Source organism: Trachinotus anak, unplaced genomic scaffold (genome assembly GCF_046630095.1).
Source record: "Trachinotus anak isolate AG129_WGS33_773 ecotype Australia unplaced genomic scaffold, CSIRO_AGI_Tana_v1 ptg000039l, whole genome shotgun sequence".
NCBI lineage: Eukaryota > Metazoa > Chordata > Actinopteri > Carangiformes > Carangidae > Trachinotus > Trachinotus anak.
Window position 1 is genome coordinate 1,025,107 of NW_027273890.1, and position 17,877 is coordinate 1,042,983.

At 42.7% G+C, this 17,877-nt stretch overlaps 1 long non-coding RNA gene across 2 annotated transcripts; it reads left to right on the forward strand.

Moving 5' to 3' along the window:
• Positions 1-4,940: 4,940 nt before the first annotated feature.
• LOC139614922 (uncharacterized) lies at positions 4,941-16,996 on the forward strand. 2 transcript variants are annotated; one of them, XR_011687180.1, is made up of 4 exons: positions 4,941-7,329; positions 7,510-7,976; positions 8,751-8,863; positions 12,406-16,996. It is a non-coding gene; the product is annotated as an uncharacterized lncRNA (long non-coding RNA). The 2 variants fall into 2 exon arrangements; XR_011687179.1 differs by having other exon boundaries at positions 4,941-7,976.
• The last annotated feature ends 881 nt before the right edge of the window (positions 16,997-17,877 follow it).

The window sequence follows — 17,877 nt, forward strand, 5'->3', positions numbered from 1 at the left end:
GTTCCCTCCTGACATCATTTCCTGTCTCTGTGGTCAAAGGTCATGTCTACACAACAGTTTGGAGAATCACAGGGTCGTATAACATGGTATTTGACCCACCTTCTCAAAACAGCACTTAAAGGAGCTGGTAAGTTTTGCTAATGCTACATAGCTAACGTTAGCATCAACAGCTGTTTACGTAAACTTCCTCAAACTTCATCCTTTACTCACTAACATCTGTCTCCAGAGGTGGAGACAAACACCAGTGTTGACTCTCTGTCACATCTTTCCTTCAGCTGAAGTTAGCACACTAACCAGCCAGCTCCGCCCCGACTCGTCACTTTCTGATAGCGAGTCACTGCAGCCTCCACCGTCCTGAAGACGGAGCTGCTCAGAGGATGTGTTATCGCCTCTGCTCTTGTAAAGACATCGATGGCTGAAGCTCTTCACCACCACCTGCTTCCAGCATGAAACCACATATGGCAGCAAATAAAAGAAATAGTTTTAGAAAGTTTGACATTTTGGGAAATCCACTCTTTTGCTGAGCGTTAGAAACAATGATTGACAGCGGTCTCTGATATGTCTGTTAAATAATATGTTTTTTAAAACAAACAAACACAATGTGAAGTTATTTAAAAAGCCCTGAAAATTCAAACCATCTTGAAAACTGAAATGTTATCAGGTAGTTTTAAAACGGAGTCTGTATTGGCTGACAGGCTGCACTGCAGACAAACACCACCAGAGAGCAGCACATCTTTTTAATTCTTCATACAAGCAGAAGCAGTGAAACATGCTGCTGGAGGAACAGGACACGTGGTGACTGGTGTTTCATGTTTTCATGTCCAGTTCTGTTTAATTTTAGTTTTATTCTGCTTTTCTTCGTCATATTTGATAGTTTATGTAATATCTTTGTGGTTCGGGCTGATCAACAGGCAAATCAAGACATTTTTACGTTGGGCTGTGGGAAGTTTGATGCAATTAGACTAAATGAATGATCAAGGAAATAATGCATACAAATATTACTAATACAGACTGTGAGATGTGGGTGCAAACTAATGTTGCATGATATTCTCATTACATTTTGTGTCTTGGTCATAATTGCAAACATAAGCTTATTTACAAATTCTGCAAATGTAAACAAACCTTTAAGTTTTAAAAAGTGAATGAGTTTGGTTAATCTGTCGTCTGCTGTCAGTCTGTGCATTAAAACAGCTGCTGAACGCAGCTCCCAAAGATGCTGTTTTGAATTTAGTTAAGATAATTGAAAAAAGCTAACTCAGTTTTATTTTGCCCAATATTATAAATCACTAATTTTCCTCAAGAGGTTTTACAACATGAACAACATGCAGCACCCTCCACCCTTAGATAAAGAAAACAACCCTTTTGTGGGAGGACATGAAGAAACCTTATTATTACCATACTAAAGAAACTTTATTATGAGATAATAAAGAACAATGCGTGGGCAGGAGGAGACATGTTACCGTTTTTATACAGCATCTTTGTTGTGTCCAATCCCAGGCAGTTTCAGTCTCACTTACACTCCGCTGCTATTTATCCTCTGATTAGTCCAGTTTAGAGAAACAAGTGTCTTCAATCACAGCCAATCAGCTGCTGATTAACAGCGGCTGCAGCAACACAACACAGGACTGAGACAACACACAACGCTCTGTCCAGTGAGACAGCTGTTCCCACAGAGGAATCCTGACTTCAAGGTAAGTCGGTTTGAACGAGGTGAACAGTCATCATTAATAATGCCGCTAAGTGTCATCAGTGACATGTAGAAACAGACGTGGTACTTTAGTGCCTCCCATGTTGCCACTGGGAGGCACTAAAGTACAATCTGTACACAAAGTATAACACATACTAATAATTCGCTGATTATCTGATTAAACACGATTGATTCCACAGTAAGCAGACTGTCACCCATTTGTTAGTGTAAGAGTCTGAATCAGCAGAGTCTCCTCCTGAGTTCAGGGTCAGATGAACTGGTGACAGCCTGTGAAGTCTGGCCAAGCTCATCATAATTAAGTCTATAATTCTGATTGACGGTGTGTGCCAGCAGACACAGGCCTGTGTCAGCAGCTGCAGAAGGCTTCACCTCTGCCAACTTAATCAATTCAAAGTGGCAGGACCTGGATCAAAGGCTGAGCCGCCGATCGCTGATTTAAAAATCTTCTGTTTACCGTGCTGTATGTTCTGGCAGACTTTCACCTGACTGTTAATTGATTTCATTGATCCAGTGTGGAAACAAGGCTGTAGCAGCAGCAGACAGAGGAAAAGGGGAAAGAGACAAATCTATAACAAAATAAAAGCTACGAAAACCCTTTGAATGTTTATGTGATGGAGCAAAGTGGAAGTAGAGTGTTTCACATCCTGAAAACTTGACTATTGCAAATCATTATAACCACTGTGGAGGATAAAAACAGCCCAGAGCTACAGACTTCTGACCTAATGACATTTACTGCAGCAGGGGGAAGAGTAGCAGAAGAAAACACCTCCACATCCAAAGAGTATATGAAGCCAAAAAATGTCAGAAGAGATTTACAGTAGCCAGATGAGAGACCTGGTCTGGACCAAGACCTGGATGGAGGACTGAGTCAGGTAAGACCTGATTTTTCTACCTGGAGACAGATACAACATGGCCAGAGGAGGAGAGCTGCTCATCGGACATGACACCTGCTTCTTTGACCTTTGAGGTGACTTCATCTTAATATCACGATGAGGAGACTGATGATGACTATGATTCAGTCTTAGAGAGGCTCAGCTGAAGGTGGCGTTAGTCACACACACACACGCACACACACACAATAAAAATAATGGTTGGTTGCAGCCCTAGTCTTCCTAGACCTTTCTCCCAGCAGACACTTTGACTCAGGTGTAATGAATAACATTAATGATAACAACAAACACCAGGTTCCTGGATCTGTAATTCACCTGCTCTCCATCAGGAGGTCACCTGCCCTGAAGTAACCCTTCAATCGTGCACAACAGAAAACTATATTAACTTTAAATGACTCTCTTTGCCACCAAGAAGGAAACAGGAAAAGGTCTGAGAGTGTCGGGTTTGTAATGTACGATCAAAGGGAAAATGCCACATTCAGCCGGCAGGCTGAACATCAACTCCCTAACAGCTGAGTTGAGATAAAACAGGAGGCTGCCGCAGCTCGTTCGGCTCCGGTGAGCAAACATCTTCCCGCTGAAAGGACCTGCCACCCCCCCACTCTGAGATTCAATGGTTCGAGCAGAGGAGCCAACTTTGAAAAGCCCTTTGTCAGCCATGACTCCCTTTATTTAAAAGAAACCTGTGAAGTAGCCGAAGCACAAAGGCAGCGTATGTGCTCCCCTTCCACCTGTGATGCAGGTGGTGCAACCAAACAGGTAAAAACAGCAGCAGCAGGAGTGATGGTCCCTTCAGGAACATATGAGCAGCTGGCCTCAGAGCTGTCGTGAGGTCAAATGATTGTCACAATAAAGTCATTTCATCCATGCAAGAAATATAAAAACCTGTAACCCAACCTTAGCTAAACGTGTAGCGTGCTGGTTTGGAACCAGCGCTAACTGGAACAACAGCTCTGGCTGTGCACCAGCAGAGGGCACCATCCTACCTGTTAGCTTGAGTTAGCAAAAGTTAGCATGCTAACATGCTAAAACAAGGTGATAAAACATGGTGAACATTACAACTGCTAAACATCACAGTGTATTAGCATGTTTCTGTGAGCATGTTAGCATATTAATGTTAGCATTTGGCGAAAAACACTGATGTCTAACCTGCTAGCATGGCCGTAGACTCTCAGTAGTGTTGCTATGACAACAGAGCCTGTGACATTTTATTGTGAAGGTCAACCTGTCCAGTTCACTGTTGTGTAGTGTCTCAGAAAGACTGTGTCCACGGTGTAAAACCAGACTCTTTGTCTTTGGCTTTCAAATATGAAGAGACTGTCATCCACTCAAATGTGAATTTTTAATTTGTACTTTCCAAAATAAAACCGTAAACCATTTGAATATGTGCCGTATGTTTAAAAGTATGTGGACATTTTTGGTTTGGGCCAGTTTTTCATCTTTTAACATCATAACACTGCAGAACAGTTTCCTTCCAGCTTTGTGTTGAGTTTGGATTTGTCCTGTTTTGACCTGACACCACACAAACCTAACTGTCCAGTGTCAGTGTCTGTCCCAGTTTGGTGATGGTCTGCACAGAGCCCTGACCTCAGCTGCCCCCCACACCTCGGGGATGAACTCTTCACGAGCAGTGTTGAGCCTCACTGATGCTCTGGAGAAAATGCAGCAGGTTCAGTGTCTGGTGGAAAGACTGAGACCAGGGGAGTGGAGACATTCCCATGGTGTCTGAGGGACATGTGGAGTGCTCAGGTGCACTTTTATTAAATAAACAGAGTTTTTTTAGGAGAGGTGTTTGCAGCCCCCCCCCCCAAAACAATAATCTGATCCCTGACAGTCATAAACAGACTCTTACACCCTTGCAATCAAGGTCCTCAGTCCTCAGCTCCTTTAGTGGACCTGCTTTATGACTGTGCTGCTGCAGGGTGGGGGTTTGGAGGAAACTTACATACCTGCCACTAAAGAAAACATCCGTTGACCGATACGACAGGAAGAGGAGTTTTGATGAAAAAGACCAGTGGCCTTCAGAGGACTGGCCGCCTGCCAGTCATTAATCTGTGTGTTCGGATGTGAATGAAGCATCAGTGTCATCGTTGACACTCAGTGTGTCTCTGCTTTATTTTGGCTGACGGCGTGACTAATCCCATCAAACTGAAAGGGAGGAAGAGGTCTCTGCTCCGAGGATCATAATAATTGGATTGTGAATGCAATTGTTTAGTTTGCTGCTGAATAGGAACCTTATTAACTGCGTTTGTTTCATCACCCAAACTTAATCCCTGTTGGTGATGAGCAGGAGGCGCAGCTGCACAGAAATCCCCCCCATCAGGGTGAAACAGGATGGAGACGGTGTCGAGTGTTGAGCCTGGTCTCATGGAAAACAAACTGAATGTTTTTGTCATCATTCGTATGAAAACCTCATCTCAACCAAACCAACCCACCTCTGTCTTTTCTTTTATCCAATCAGTTCACGCCTGAATTAGATCACACTCCCTTTTTAAAGAGAAACACAGAAGCAACAGAAAAACAACACAACAGATTCATGAACAGGCCAAAAATACGACAACACCAAAGACAGCGGAGAAAATATCAAATGTTTCTCTGAGCATGGGAGTCAAATATGTGTTTATACACTGTAATTTATTATTTTCTATTCAGAAACAGTGTTTTGGTGGTTTTGTTCTCACGGCCATGTTTAAGGGCCTGGGGACGTTCCTGTGAGAAATACTTGTAATTATATTTTTCTCTATTCACCTTTTTGTCCCCAATAAAAAGATTATTAAAAAAAGCAAATCAGGAAATGTTGAGGAGGACAAACTGACTTTTGTTCAACCTTCACTTTGCCTTCAGGCTCAGCTCCCTCTTCACCACAACGGTCCCGTACACGCTGCTCGACTGCTGACGCTGCACCGACCTGCCAGGCTCCTGCTCCGCCCTCCCTCACTGTGAGCAAGGTGGTGAGACACTTTAACTCCTTCACTTGGGGCAGAAACTCCTTCTCAACCCAAGAGATGAGCAACCCACTGTTTCCCAGCAGAGAACCACGGCCTCAAATTTGGTTGAACCCTGGGAAAAAGAAAATCTCTGTCTGAATCCATGTAACAGTCACAAACACAGGGATCACACAGGAGGCCGGGTGGAAGTTGTGCAAACCTGAGGTCACACACCTGATGTCATGGAGGAAGAAGGTCACACGTGTCGAATACAAACTAGGAATAGGAATGTCTGGAGAGCTGGACCAACAGGAAGCACAAAGACAGTCTGGCAACTGAAAGAAGTTGCTGGACCCCTGTCAGATGCTGGACTACAAACCGATCATCCACAACATCAGTGGATAACAGAGTGGCAGGCAACACCCCCACAAAGGAAGGAAGTAAATCAACCACAGGCACAGACACTGTGTCCCAGTTCAGGGGCCACATCCTTCAGACTCCAAGAATCTGGAGATATCCTTCTTTAGGTTCTTGCAAGAATCTGGATCATATCTGGACATTTTTTGATATCACATCTTACAGTGCTGTGATGGGAGCATGTCCAGTCCAGATTTCATCACATATGGGTCATAGTTTGAAATATCTGGGCAACTGCATCTCTGGTTTGAGGGGATTTTTTGCGGATGAGTAGCATTTGAAGAGTGACTGCATCACGGACTGTCCCATTTCAAAGGCTCCTTCAGATGCAGCCTTTGGTCCCGGACATCGAAGGATCCAATCCCAACATTTGTTGAATACTGGTAATGAAAACAAGCAGCACAGAGCCTGAGGATCACACTGTTAAATGTCAGTGTTGTGTTTCAGCTCAGTGCAACAGTAACGGCACAACTGTTAAAACCACGGACCTGAAAACCTCAGGTTGTTGTGGAAAAACGTACATTGGTCAAGGTTGCTAGGCGACAGGAGCCGGGTTTTGCGATGCAACAGTGAGGTTGGGCACAGCTGGTGCACAAAGCAAAAATCCTTCATAGACCAGACCATCTCATTTAGGTTCCGCCTTCATGGTCTACAACACCTTCTAAACCACGTCCTCCGAGGGACGTGGCCCCTGAGTTGGGACACAGCTGCAGTAAGAGATTAACAAATAAAACAGGAAACTAACTTCAGAGAGTTAAATCTGTTCCCTCTGAGACTTTCTGCTGCTTCTGTGATCTGTGAGCTGAATCTTAATTCTCAGGGCCTGAGCTCCAGACCTGTGTCATATCACCGTTCACCGAGCCTGATGAGCAGAGAATGAAGTGCCTCTGTGGGAGCAGTGGGCTGTAATGAGGATGTGATGGATACAGAAGATACATCCAAGCACTTGGGTCCAAAGCAGATTGAGATTTTACATCGCAGCCCAGGCTGAAAAGCGTCTCTGATGGGAACAGATGACGGCACGTCTTCATGACGGAGGACGGCGTCTGCGTCGTTAACATGCCACAAGCTCATCTGTTCAAACCCTAGAATACAGAGGGTGTTCCCATTAATCTCCTGTTTCATCAAATATTTATGATCTTTCTCTTATACACTCATGTCCCACATGAGATGGACAGAAATAGAGTCACAAGCAAAGCTGACTGAACCCGTAATTCACTTCCTGTCTCGTGTAAATGTGATCAGCCTGCATACGTTTGTGAGTGTAATGAAAATGGGACTCAGCTCCTCAGGACGTGTTCCCCATCCATCACACAGATGATATGTTTGTTTCCTTTGTGGAGCGGAGGAGGAAATCATGAAGCAGACCTGTCGTGTTGATACTGAGGTGAGATATGCAGTCTCCCGTCAGACCACTGCGTTCACACCCGCCTGCCAACCATGACAGAGATTTGAATTTGTTTTCTTGTTAAAGGTTTTTTCATTTCCTACCTTCACTGTTCTTGTACTGATGCTGCAGTGAAGGCTAATCAGAGAATGAAATGTCTTCCCTCTGCCTATGTTGCAGGATGGTCTGAAAACAACGTGACATAAAAGTTACAACATAAAACTTCACCTGGGATGAATTTGGGATTCCATTAGTAAAAACACAGAAGAAGAAGAAGAAGAGGCCTGTTGCTTCCTCATCAAGTCAAGTTTAGAATTCAAATTCAGGCGCCGGATTTTCACTTTGTATGACCACTAGCAATACATGATTTTAAAGTTGTTATTTTTAGGTTTCTTCTGACGTGGAATGTGGTTTCCAGGAGCAGGTGGAGGTGATTCTCACTTTACATTAGCTTCAGCCATCGATGTCTTTTACAAGAGCAGAGGTGATAACACGTCCTCTGAGCAGCTCCGTCTTCAGGACAGTGGAGGCTGCAGTGACTCGCTATCAGAAAGTGACAAGACAGAGCAGAGCTAGCTGGTTAGCGTGCTAACTTCAGTAGTCAACAGTGGAGGCAGCTGTTGGTGAGCAATGTTTCTTCCAGACTGGTAAGTAAACAGCTGTTAATGCTGACGATGGCTGTGTAGCATTAGCTACATTTACAAATAGCTCCGCAAAGACACTTGTTTTTTATCAGTTGTATCGTTAGCTGAAGAACTGAACTGAAACCCAATACCAACATTTAAGAGTGTGGTCCTCCGCTCTGTTGGTGCTGTTTGCTCTCATTACCGGTGTGCAATGAATCATGGGATTGGTTAGGATGGTGTATTGAAGCGCTCCTCCTGCAGGTCCTGAGCAGCTGGAACCAGACCTGGACCAGGTTTATACCCAGTCTGTTTGAAAACAAGTCTCTAAATCTAGAGACAATGAGCTGAGTTAGCAACACTGCAGACCGTAAACAACCCTAATAAGAACCTGTTGGAGCCAGAAACTCCAGATCAGTGACTGCAAATATACAGTTTCTGTCAGGCTGAATTCTGAGGAAACGTGTCTTAAATGACACACAAGACATTCACAATACTTCTTTCTGATGAACTGGTGCAGAAATAAAAAAAGATGGAGTCAGTGAAGAGGAACGAGCTGCTACATGACACCGACAGCCGTGTGGAGAAAACCTAATGCGGGGAAAGAAAACCAATAGAGTGGACTGGATGTGAAGGGGTTAATTGTGGAGAAGGGAGAGTTTATTGTGGTCTCTATAAATAATATAATGAAGCTCCTTCTGCTCCTCTGTGAGGAGCTTTAAACGTGCTGCTGCCAGGGCTGAAAAATGACGACTTGGAGTGGATGCCAAGCAAGAGAAATGTTTTCTGCTCTTCCAGGTGGATGTTTGGCTGGAAGCAGCAGGTGTTTTCTCTCTGCTGCCTGATGCTGAGGAGAGAGTATCAATCACCGGGCTGAAGAACGAAGCAGTGTTTGATAAGTCACACCAGAGGTGAGTTAATGTTGTATGTATGAGTTACAAACAATTTGGGAAATAAAAAAAAACCTGCAATATTACAGGAGGTGAGAGACAGAAAGAGAGAGAGAGGATTATAAAAACTTCTCCTGCAGACTCGAAGATCAGAATGAAGCACTGAATCACAGCTCTGATCTCTCTAAGGACATTAAAATGTATAGAAAACATTTTTATATTCATATCCTGCATATTCTAAACCCCTTCATTTTGCTGTTTCAAGTTGGATTCACCAAACTCTCTTGCACAGTCTGCACAGACTTCAGCCTGTTGAGCACCACCCGTCCATGTGGAGCTGCGTGTTCACCAGATGTCATTATTAGTATAATCAGCTTCAATTATGACCTGTTCTGGTCCGTTTACAGGCAAGTTTCATTCACTTTAAAGCTCCACACAGTCTAAAGGTAGATGTCCATGTGTTTGTGATTATAAAGCAGGTCTAGGTTCTATATTAATACTGTGAAAGTATCAAAGCCTCAGTCCACAGAGAAATGCACACAGCCTGTATTCAGACACTGAGCCTTAAAACCAGCTGTCAGGACTTCTGGAACTTTGTGATGTCACAACAAAGCAGTCACCGTCCTCAGCCCCAACCCAAAGCCCCGCCCACCTGGACCCACCATCCAACCTTGCAGGATTTGGTTTCTCTGAGTTTTTACCTGAAATCTGCAATATTTTTATTGGATCACTCAGAAAACAGTCAGCCAATCAGGATAGAGGTTAAGATCCTCTCTTCTGATTGGCTGACTGACCTGTTGTTACTAGAGCTCCAGAGAGAAGCCTGAGAGAGGAGATGTAAAACTACACTGAGATGGTTTTTGGTTCTTAGAACCACAGATATATCTTCTGATGGAGATCAACACTTCAGATAAAACACAGTTAAAACATGGAGCTTTAACATTGGCCGCTCTCCCTGCAGGTGCCAGCAGCAAGTATTGTACCTGTGGGCTCACTAGTTGTTAATGTTATCAACTACAGCTCTGCCATGTCTGAATAACTGCCCAGACAAAGGCTGCAGCCAGCTGGATGTGTAGCATTCAGACTGCCATTAGAAATATGAATCATTAGTTTGAATAGGATCAGTGATGCAGCAGGTGCCATCACAGCACTGGGCTCTGGTTAAAAACAACATGCAGCTGTCTGACAGTTTAATCAGGCTCAGCTTTTGTCATCCAGCAACGCTCTGCAACGTCCAATAGGAGCGAGCTCACATTCTTGGTTGTGTTGTAACATGAACACTGTCTCAATCTGTTACTGGATCTGTTACTCTGGACTTCCTGGGCCTGTTCCACCAAATCAAAGCTTTGATTTGGGACTTGAGTATTTCCTAACTGTACTGCCACTGAGTGAAACAAACACCTGTGACCCTCTCAAGAGAATGTGAGTGCTCTGTAGGACTTTTAATTTATCCACAGTTTGCATGAAAGAAAAGTCACTTGTAAACTGGGATGCTAACACCATTCGCACTCTGCATGGAGGCGGTTCTGATAAATCTCTTCAGTGAAACAGACCCACTCATGGTGAGTCTGACTCAGACGCTGTGGAAGCAGTAGCTCGGACCAACATGTAGCTGCAGTGTAAGAATTGTTGTTGCAGCTTCATCGGTCTCATCCACGTCGTAATTTTGGTGGCAATTTTTCTAGTTAGCTTCGTAGCAACATGCAGGTCCCATTTTTAGTGGCATCCATAGACATTTCATCGGCTGACTGTGTCATCAGGAGGCACAGCAGCAGGCTGAGTCCCAGGCTGTACACATGTTTCATGGGAGTCTATGGGGACTGACTCACTGCTGGAGCCAGACTCTAGTGGTCGTTAGAGGAACTGCAGCTCGTTGATGCTTCATGTCTCAGACCTGCAGGATGCAGCAGGTGTTAACTCCTGCCTTTCTAACTGCTAATGCTACAGGCTGCTGATAAACATATCATGTCTCAGATCCCAACTCTCACTAGAACATATTCCATACCATGATTATCAGTAACTTTAGTCACTGTTTTCCTCTTTTTTTCTGCTGACGGAAACAAACATTTTCGGCTGCAATAATTCCAAGAAAAACATCTCCAGGATCCTGGAGGGAGCGATTATTGTCATCAGTTCCACCTGTGTTTGTTGAGTCAAACTGTGGTTTGTGTTTGTGACACAACACTTCATTAAAGATATCAGTGGGTGGTTGATTTGAAGCCAAATATTAATATTTTTGTCGAGCTGCTGTTCACTGAGCCGTGTTTACACTTTCCTTACCCCAACAGCCGTGCGACTGACGGCTCAGGGATCGCTGCTTAAATATTTGATGTTGTTTTCAGCAGATTCCTTTCATGCAGACGCTCCAGCTGCTGCTGCTGTGATGAGAAGTTCGTCAGCGTGGTTCTGTCTCAATTAAAGTTTTTACTCTGCTTCACAACCGCAGGGTCATTACAGTCAAAGTTATTCCACCCAGGAATCATCACTTTGATCCAGAATATTTGCTTACTGTCCTGCAGCTGTGGTAGTTTACCTTCTGCTAAACAGTCTGTGATTCCGACGCTGTGCTCGGAGACGTTACGATACTCTAACATCATTGTTTGAATATCAACCCTCAGAATAATGACTTATAAAAAATGAAAATAATACTGTCTAACCACTGTCTGTTGGTTCATTCATCCATACGTCCATCAGCCAGACGAAACCTGCTATTTATCAGGAGCTGGGACATTTTCAGGAGTTTCTCAGGAGTGTTTTGCCATAGGGTTGATTTCTGATTAGGAGCTTCTGCACATTGCTTCATGAGTTTGCTGTCGACACAAATATAATTCTATGGTGATTTTCTTATCTCTGGTGGAGTAAATTCAAAATAATGAGAGTATCTTCACTTATCATTGAATCTCCTCTGTCTTCCACAACCATTTCTAAAGTCTAGACAGTGATATGAGACTCTATATGACATTATATCAGGTTGGTAATGTTAATACATCGAAGCTTCCGCTGCATTTTACTGTTGTAGAGCTGGTTTCAGTGGTTCCCAACCTAGGGGTCAGGCGCCTCCAGGGGTCACCAGATAAATCTGAGGGTCATCAGATGATTCATGAGAGAGGAAAGAAGAAAAAATAAAGTTATAATAAACAAATCTGTTTTCATTTTTTCTCTAATGTTTGCTTTGGTTTTGTGAAAATTAAGACGTCATCAGAAATGTTTAGAGAGGAAATCTGAGGAACTATAACTCACTGAGACACAGAGTAAAAATTACTGGTAACTACAGCGGTTAAGTACAAGTATTTCAGAATTGTACTGGGAAGAGTAAATGTATTTTCCTCTTGTGTTCTGATGAAAAATATTTTTTGTTGACAAATGTTTGAAAGCAACAGAACAGGAAGTTTTTATTTATGTATTTATTTTACATAGAATAATAAGGAAATATGTTCTGTGAGCCTGCCAAGTCTCAAAATAAGAAAGTTTAAGTTAAAATAGTTTAAAGAAGATGCCACAGGTGACGGTGTGTGGATGAAGTATGATGTCAGAGAGTACTGGTGTTTGTATTGTTGCTGCAGGATGACGACGCTCGGGACGTCTCAGGAGGATAATGGAAGAAAAACTCCACCGATCTTCTTCCTCGTCGTCTGATTTCCTCCCCATGTCGACGCCTCTGTATGAACACACAGCTGTGTCACAGGGAAGGTTGAGATCATCTTGACAAAGCCAACACTGGTTAACATCATCACCTGCAGATACCAACGTCAAGGTTGGTATGAAATTAGATGAATATGATTCATCAGAAAGTTCATGTTGGTGTAAAACATTTGTTGTTCATTTGTCGACTCCTTCAGTTCTTTTTTCTCTGGTTAAAGACTCATTTTCATTAAAAACATGGAGATAGAGACTTAACTAACTTTTTCTTTACTTTTTTTCCAAGCAGAAATTTGGTTTCTACTTTTTTCTGAACAGTGTAAAAATGTATCTGCAGATGCTTCAAACCACCAGTCTGCATCATGAAGTAATGCAGAGCAGAGTTTTCCACTGAAGCTGCACTAAAGCTGCTCAATGACTTCCCTCAATGATACTATAACAAACATAATGCAGACCTGAAGTTCACTGAGACACACCAGTGGTCGAGGCTGGTGACCTGGCACCCAGGTGTGCATCAAGGTCATGGCCAAGGGCGCTAAAGATTTACTTCCATTTATTTTACTGTATACTTTTCACTACATAAAAAATATTATTATCATTGTGTTTACTCTGATTTGTGTGAAGTAAATGAAATTAAATTTACTAATTTTTCAAAATCAAAAAAGGAATAAAAATCAGAGTCATCATATTTAGCATTATGTTGCTTCCTACAGTTATTATAGTAACACAACTCACTCCCAGGTACACAACAGCACAGTCAGCCTCGGTACACAGAGCTCACAGAGGTGCTAATACATCTGGAGCCAACACAGTCTGAGACCAGGAACCTGAGCCGACCAGAAGACCTGAAACCACAGTGAAAACAGCTGCATCCCCAGCTGTGCCTGCTCTTACCTTTGCGTCGCCTAGCAACCTTGACATCGGGTGACTTTTTTTCACAGTAACTTGAGGCTTTAAGGCCCTTGGTTTTAACAGTTGTACTGTCAGCTGTTGACCTGAGCAGAAACACAACACTGACATTTAAAGGTGTAATCCAGGAAAAAAAGGCTGCATTTCTTGGGGCCTGTGAAACGGGACAGTAGCTCCGCTGTGACGAGAGCATCTGAAGGACGAGAGAGCAGTAAATTGTAAAATAAACATGTTTTTGTCTTTGGAAACCTAAAATGTGATCTGAGGGGTGAAGAAGAAGCTGCTCTGTTCTGCTTTAAAAAAAGTGAGTGAGAAAATGCTGCTCAACCCAAATTTTAAGATTTTCATGCAGAAATGAACAGAAACCAAGGGCTGGATGTAAAAGGAATCCGTGCACACACTGCAGACACTGGTGTGTGTCTCAGTGTTTAGCAGCGAAGCTACTTAATGGTAACCATGGTTAGACGATATAAATGTCAGCACTGACAGGAAGTGAATGAGGGCTGTTTGGATCCACCACCCCCAACCTCCACTTTCTGCATGAACTTTACAGTAAATGTAAACTGATTATGCACAATACTGTTATGAAGCTGATTTGATGGAAAAGTGGTTCAACACTGAAAAGGTGACATGAGTCGACCCCTCACACCGTGTAGAAATGGAGGCGTGGTGGAGAGTTCAGGGAACAAAGTGGAATTCACATGTCGACAGCGTCTCGGAGGTTGGTGTTCCTTCCTTTGTTTGGCCACTTCCAGCATTTCTTTCAGAGGAACAGCTGGAACTGACATCTCCTGCAGGCTGTGAGCTGAGTCATGCTTTATTATGCTTAAACTGCTGCTGGTTAATTTGCTCACAGAGACAGTGTGTGTTTGTACCATCACTGTTCCACAATGTTCATTCTGACTCTGCATATTTTACATTCAGTTAATTCTGTGATAAAAGATAACAGCAGAGGTACTTCATCTTTTTCATTTTTTCATCACGAGTTTCCCTGAAGAAGCAAAAATGAATCTGTCCTGTCAAGAAGTGCAGCTACAGCCTTGGATAGTTTATATGAGGATGAAGGTGTTTTAAAGCTCCATGTTTTACTCTTCTCCAGTCTTTTATCTGTGTTGATCTCCATCAGAAGATACATTTGTGGTTTTAAGAACCACAAACCATCTCAGTGTAGTTTCACATCTCCAGAAGAGAGGATCTAGCCTGTCTTCTGATTGGCTTACTGTTTGGAGATAAACATGTAAATTATAATAGTACTTTTCAAAACAGGTTAAGGAGTATTATTCATGACACTTAGTACAAATGATCAACGTGCCATCACACCACAAACAGAAGGTAACTTCTGTCTGGAACAGCAAATATACTTGTGAATTAAAGTTACTGATAGCAGAAGGTAATTTATGAAGTAAATTGAATGTTAATGGCTCATGTGCTGCGTCTCTTATGTGAAGCCTCTGCTGCTCGGTGGTGCAACGCCAGAGAAACAAAATGACAGTAATGGCATCGTTTACATGAAAGACACGTCTTCAGGGCAGTTTACAGTGTATCCATCACTACACGTTTGACAGTACTTCAGGAATCGGTTCAACCTCGATTGAACCCGGTGACCTCTGGGAGTTTGCTGGTGCACCTGGTCAGGGGAGGGTCAACAGGTACTGATCAGGAACTGATCAATTTGATTTTGACTTTTTTCAACCCTCTGATGTGACCCAGAGCAGCGTCTCCTGAAACAGCGCCACTACAGCATCAAGCATACAAACCTTGGTTGTCATGGTTACAATAATAAACACATGGACTGTACCTCCAGTGGTGTACCACAGTGGTTTGGGTTAAAATAAGTACTTCCTCAACATTAGAATGAATAACCTGCTGACAGACGACCTGTGGGCGGAGTTTGTTGCAGGACAGTCTCATGAGTTTTTGACCCTGAGGTCAGATGTGTTCACAGTCCTCAGTCATTTTTCATGGCGACGTCTCCCACTGAATATGAATCCAGAGATTTTTATTCTGGCTGAAACATGAGTGATTACACAGTGTGTATCAGCTGCTGCCCTGGACTGTGAGTGTAATGTAATCTAGTTTCATAGACGTGCAGCCTTTTTATCTGTCAGGTTCCAGATACGGACCTGGGCTCTGATTTATTGCAGACAGGAGCTTCAGAGTCGATCGATTCCGACATCACCAGCTTGTTATTCATCACGCTGACTGAAAAGCTTGATAATGACAATGCTCACGGAAATCAATCATTAAGACTTGTGTTTGTTTTTAGCTGTGTCCACCATGTTGGTCCTGACTGAAATATCAAGTGGACATATTGTAATGAAACTGTGCGATCATTCATGGTCCCCGGAGGAGGAATCTACTGACTTGAGAGATCACTTTTTTGTGTTTGGTTACTGGAATAACTTTTATGGCCCCTTAACTTTTAATCTAACGGCATCATCAGGTGATGATTTTTATTTGTCCAGTACTTTTGTTTACGACTAAATACCTCAATGACATGCCCAATAGCATCAGTTGTACTTTCTGTTTGATACTTATTTACAAATGTTAGCATGCTAACTTGCTAAAATAAGGTAAACATATTGTAGACATGAGATTTTATACCTTGGAGTCATCATCATGTTGCGATGATAATTTAAGACCCTAGCCTGGTCCTCCATGAGTGGTGACATCTGTCCAACAGTTTGGTTCGTAACAAAGTACCTGGCTGGATTTCCATTGAATTTTCTGAAGATGAGCGTGATCTCCAGAGGAGGAATCCTTAATAAATCTGGTGCCTCTCTGATTTTTCATCTAGCACCACAATCAGGCCCAAATGTACACTTGTACACAGGAACTGTGGGTAGATTACTGTGAGATATACTGAGTGTGTTCTGGCTCCCCAGAGGATGAACCATTTAGATTTTAATGACCCCATGGAACAAGGCTTCTAAATCATTTCTAACTTCTAAATCAAACTTGGCATGTTGAATACAGTGCTGCATTCAAATGCCGATCTGTCCTTTGAAAGTTTTCTGAGTCGTCGTGGATAAGAAGACAGAAAAAAACTAAAGTGGAGACAACACAAGTTCAGTCTGTGCTAAAAGATAAAGATTTTACCACAACAGAAACCAGGAAAGTAGATGGTCTGTTTGTCCTCGTCACCGAAGAAAGAGCTGGAATAATTCAGCAAATTCTGAAACAAAGAATATCCTGATCCAGTAGATTATACCAGATTATTAGAAAGACTGCCACCACGGCCTGATGAAGTCTCTCATTTCTGATGTTGAGTCTCTGTGGAGGTCGAAGCAAAGTTTAATATTCTGTTTCTCCACTTTCCCCTGCAGCTCATACATTATTCTGTCAGACACTTTAAAGTGTGATTCAACCTCATACAGTCATCCACATCAACTTGGTTTTAATGCCAGACTTCCTTTAAATTATATGCAATTTTTTATATGATAGTCAACATTTAATGGTTCAGACAGGAGGATCCGTCTGCTCTCACATGCTGTGTTTTCCTGATAACAATCATACATGGAGACATTCCTGTGACCCCCCCTCACCCCTCCAGAGTGATGCTTGTAGATGTTGTTGTTAAAACACTTTGCATAAGAGAGCTGCTGTGTTTTGTATCCTATGGTGACAACCTGCTGTCTGTGTTTCTTCTGATGACTCTATTTTTCAGGTTTTGACTTTTATATCAGCATTTCAACTTTATCAGTTGTTAATATGTCAGATTTGTGTAAATTAAAATGTTATAATCTCTACCTCTGATTGCTCACAATTGTTATATTCATATTAATCACATATTGTTATGTGCATAAATTGTGCAGCCAGGAAGGACTCAGATCCTTCACTTTGGTGAAAGTACTGATACATTCATGTGAAAATGATCTCTTTAATTTCCTGCATTCAGAATCCTACTTAAACGCACAGTCTGTAACTTCTGCCTCAAGAGGCCTCAATCAAAACAATAATATAAGACAGCGTTGGGTGACATCATGAAATAGCGTGGGATCATGGGAGTTGCTGTCTTCACCGCCACTGCCGAATGATTCTCCTGGTTTGGATTTCTTCAGTGTCAGTGGTTCAGGAGGTTTTCAGCTGCAGCAGAATCATCATCATCATGGACACAGGATGTCAGGGAAGGGTTGGGAGCTTTGACTGCTAACCTAAGGAACTGACTGCTAATTTATGAGCCAGACATTCAGGAGGTTTTTTTTTTACCTGCAGCCAAATTGTCTGCAGAGGTGTCCTCTCCACAACAAATGGACCAGGTGATTAAAACCAGTAGAAACAGTAAATCAGTTTAAAAATCAATGATTCGCTGACGCTTCTTAGCAAACACTACAACTTGGAAACTGGGACTACTTACCTTTGTTTCTTTGATAACTTATGAACCAGAGCTTCAGGATGTTTTTGTGGCTCTAATCCACCAAGCAGGCAGGGGGGTCCTGACAGGGACTCGCTGCAGGTCATTCCCCTTCTCTCTGTCACTCCGATCA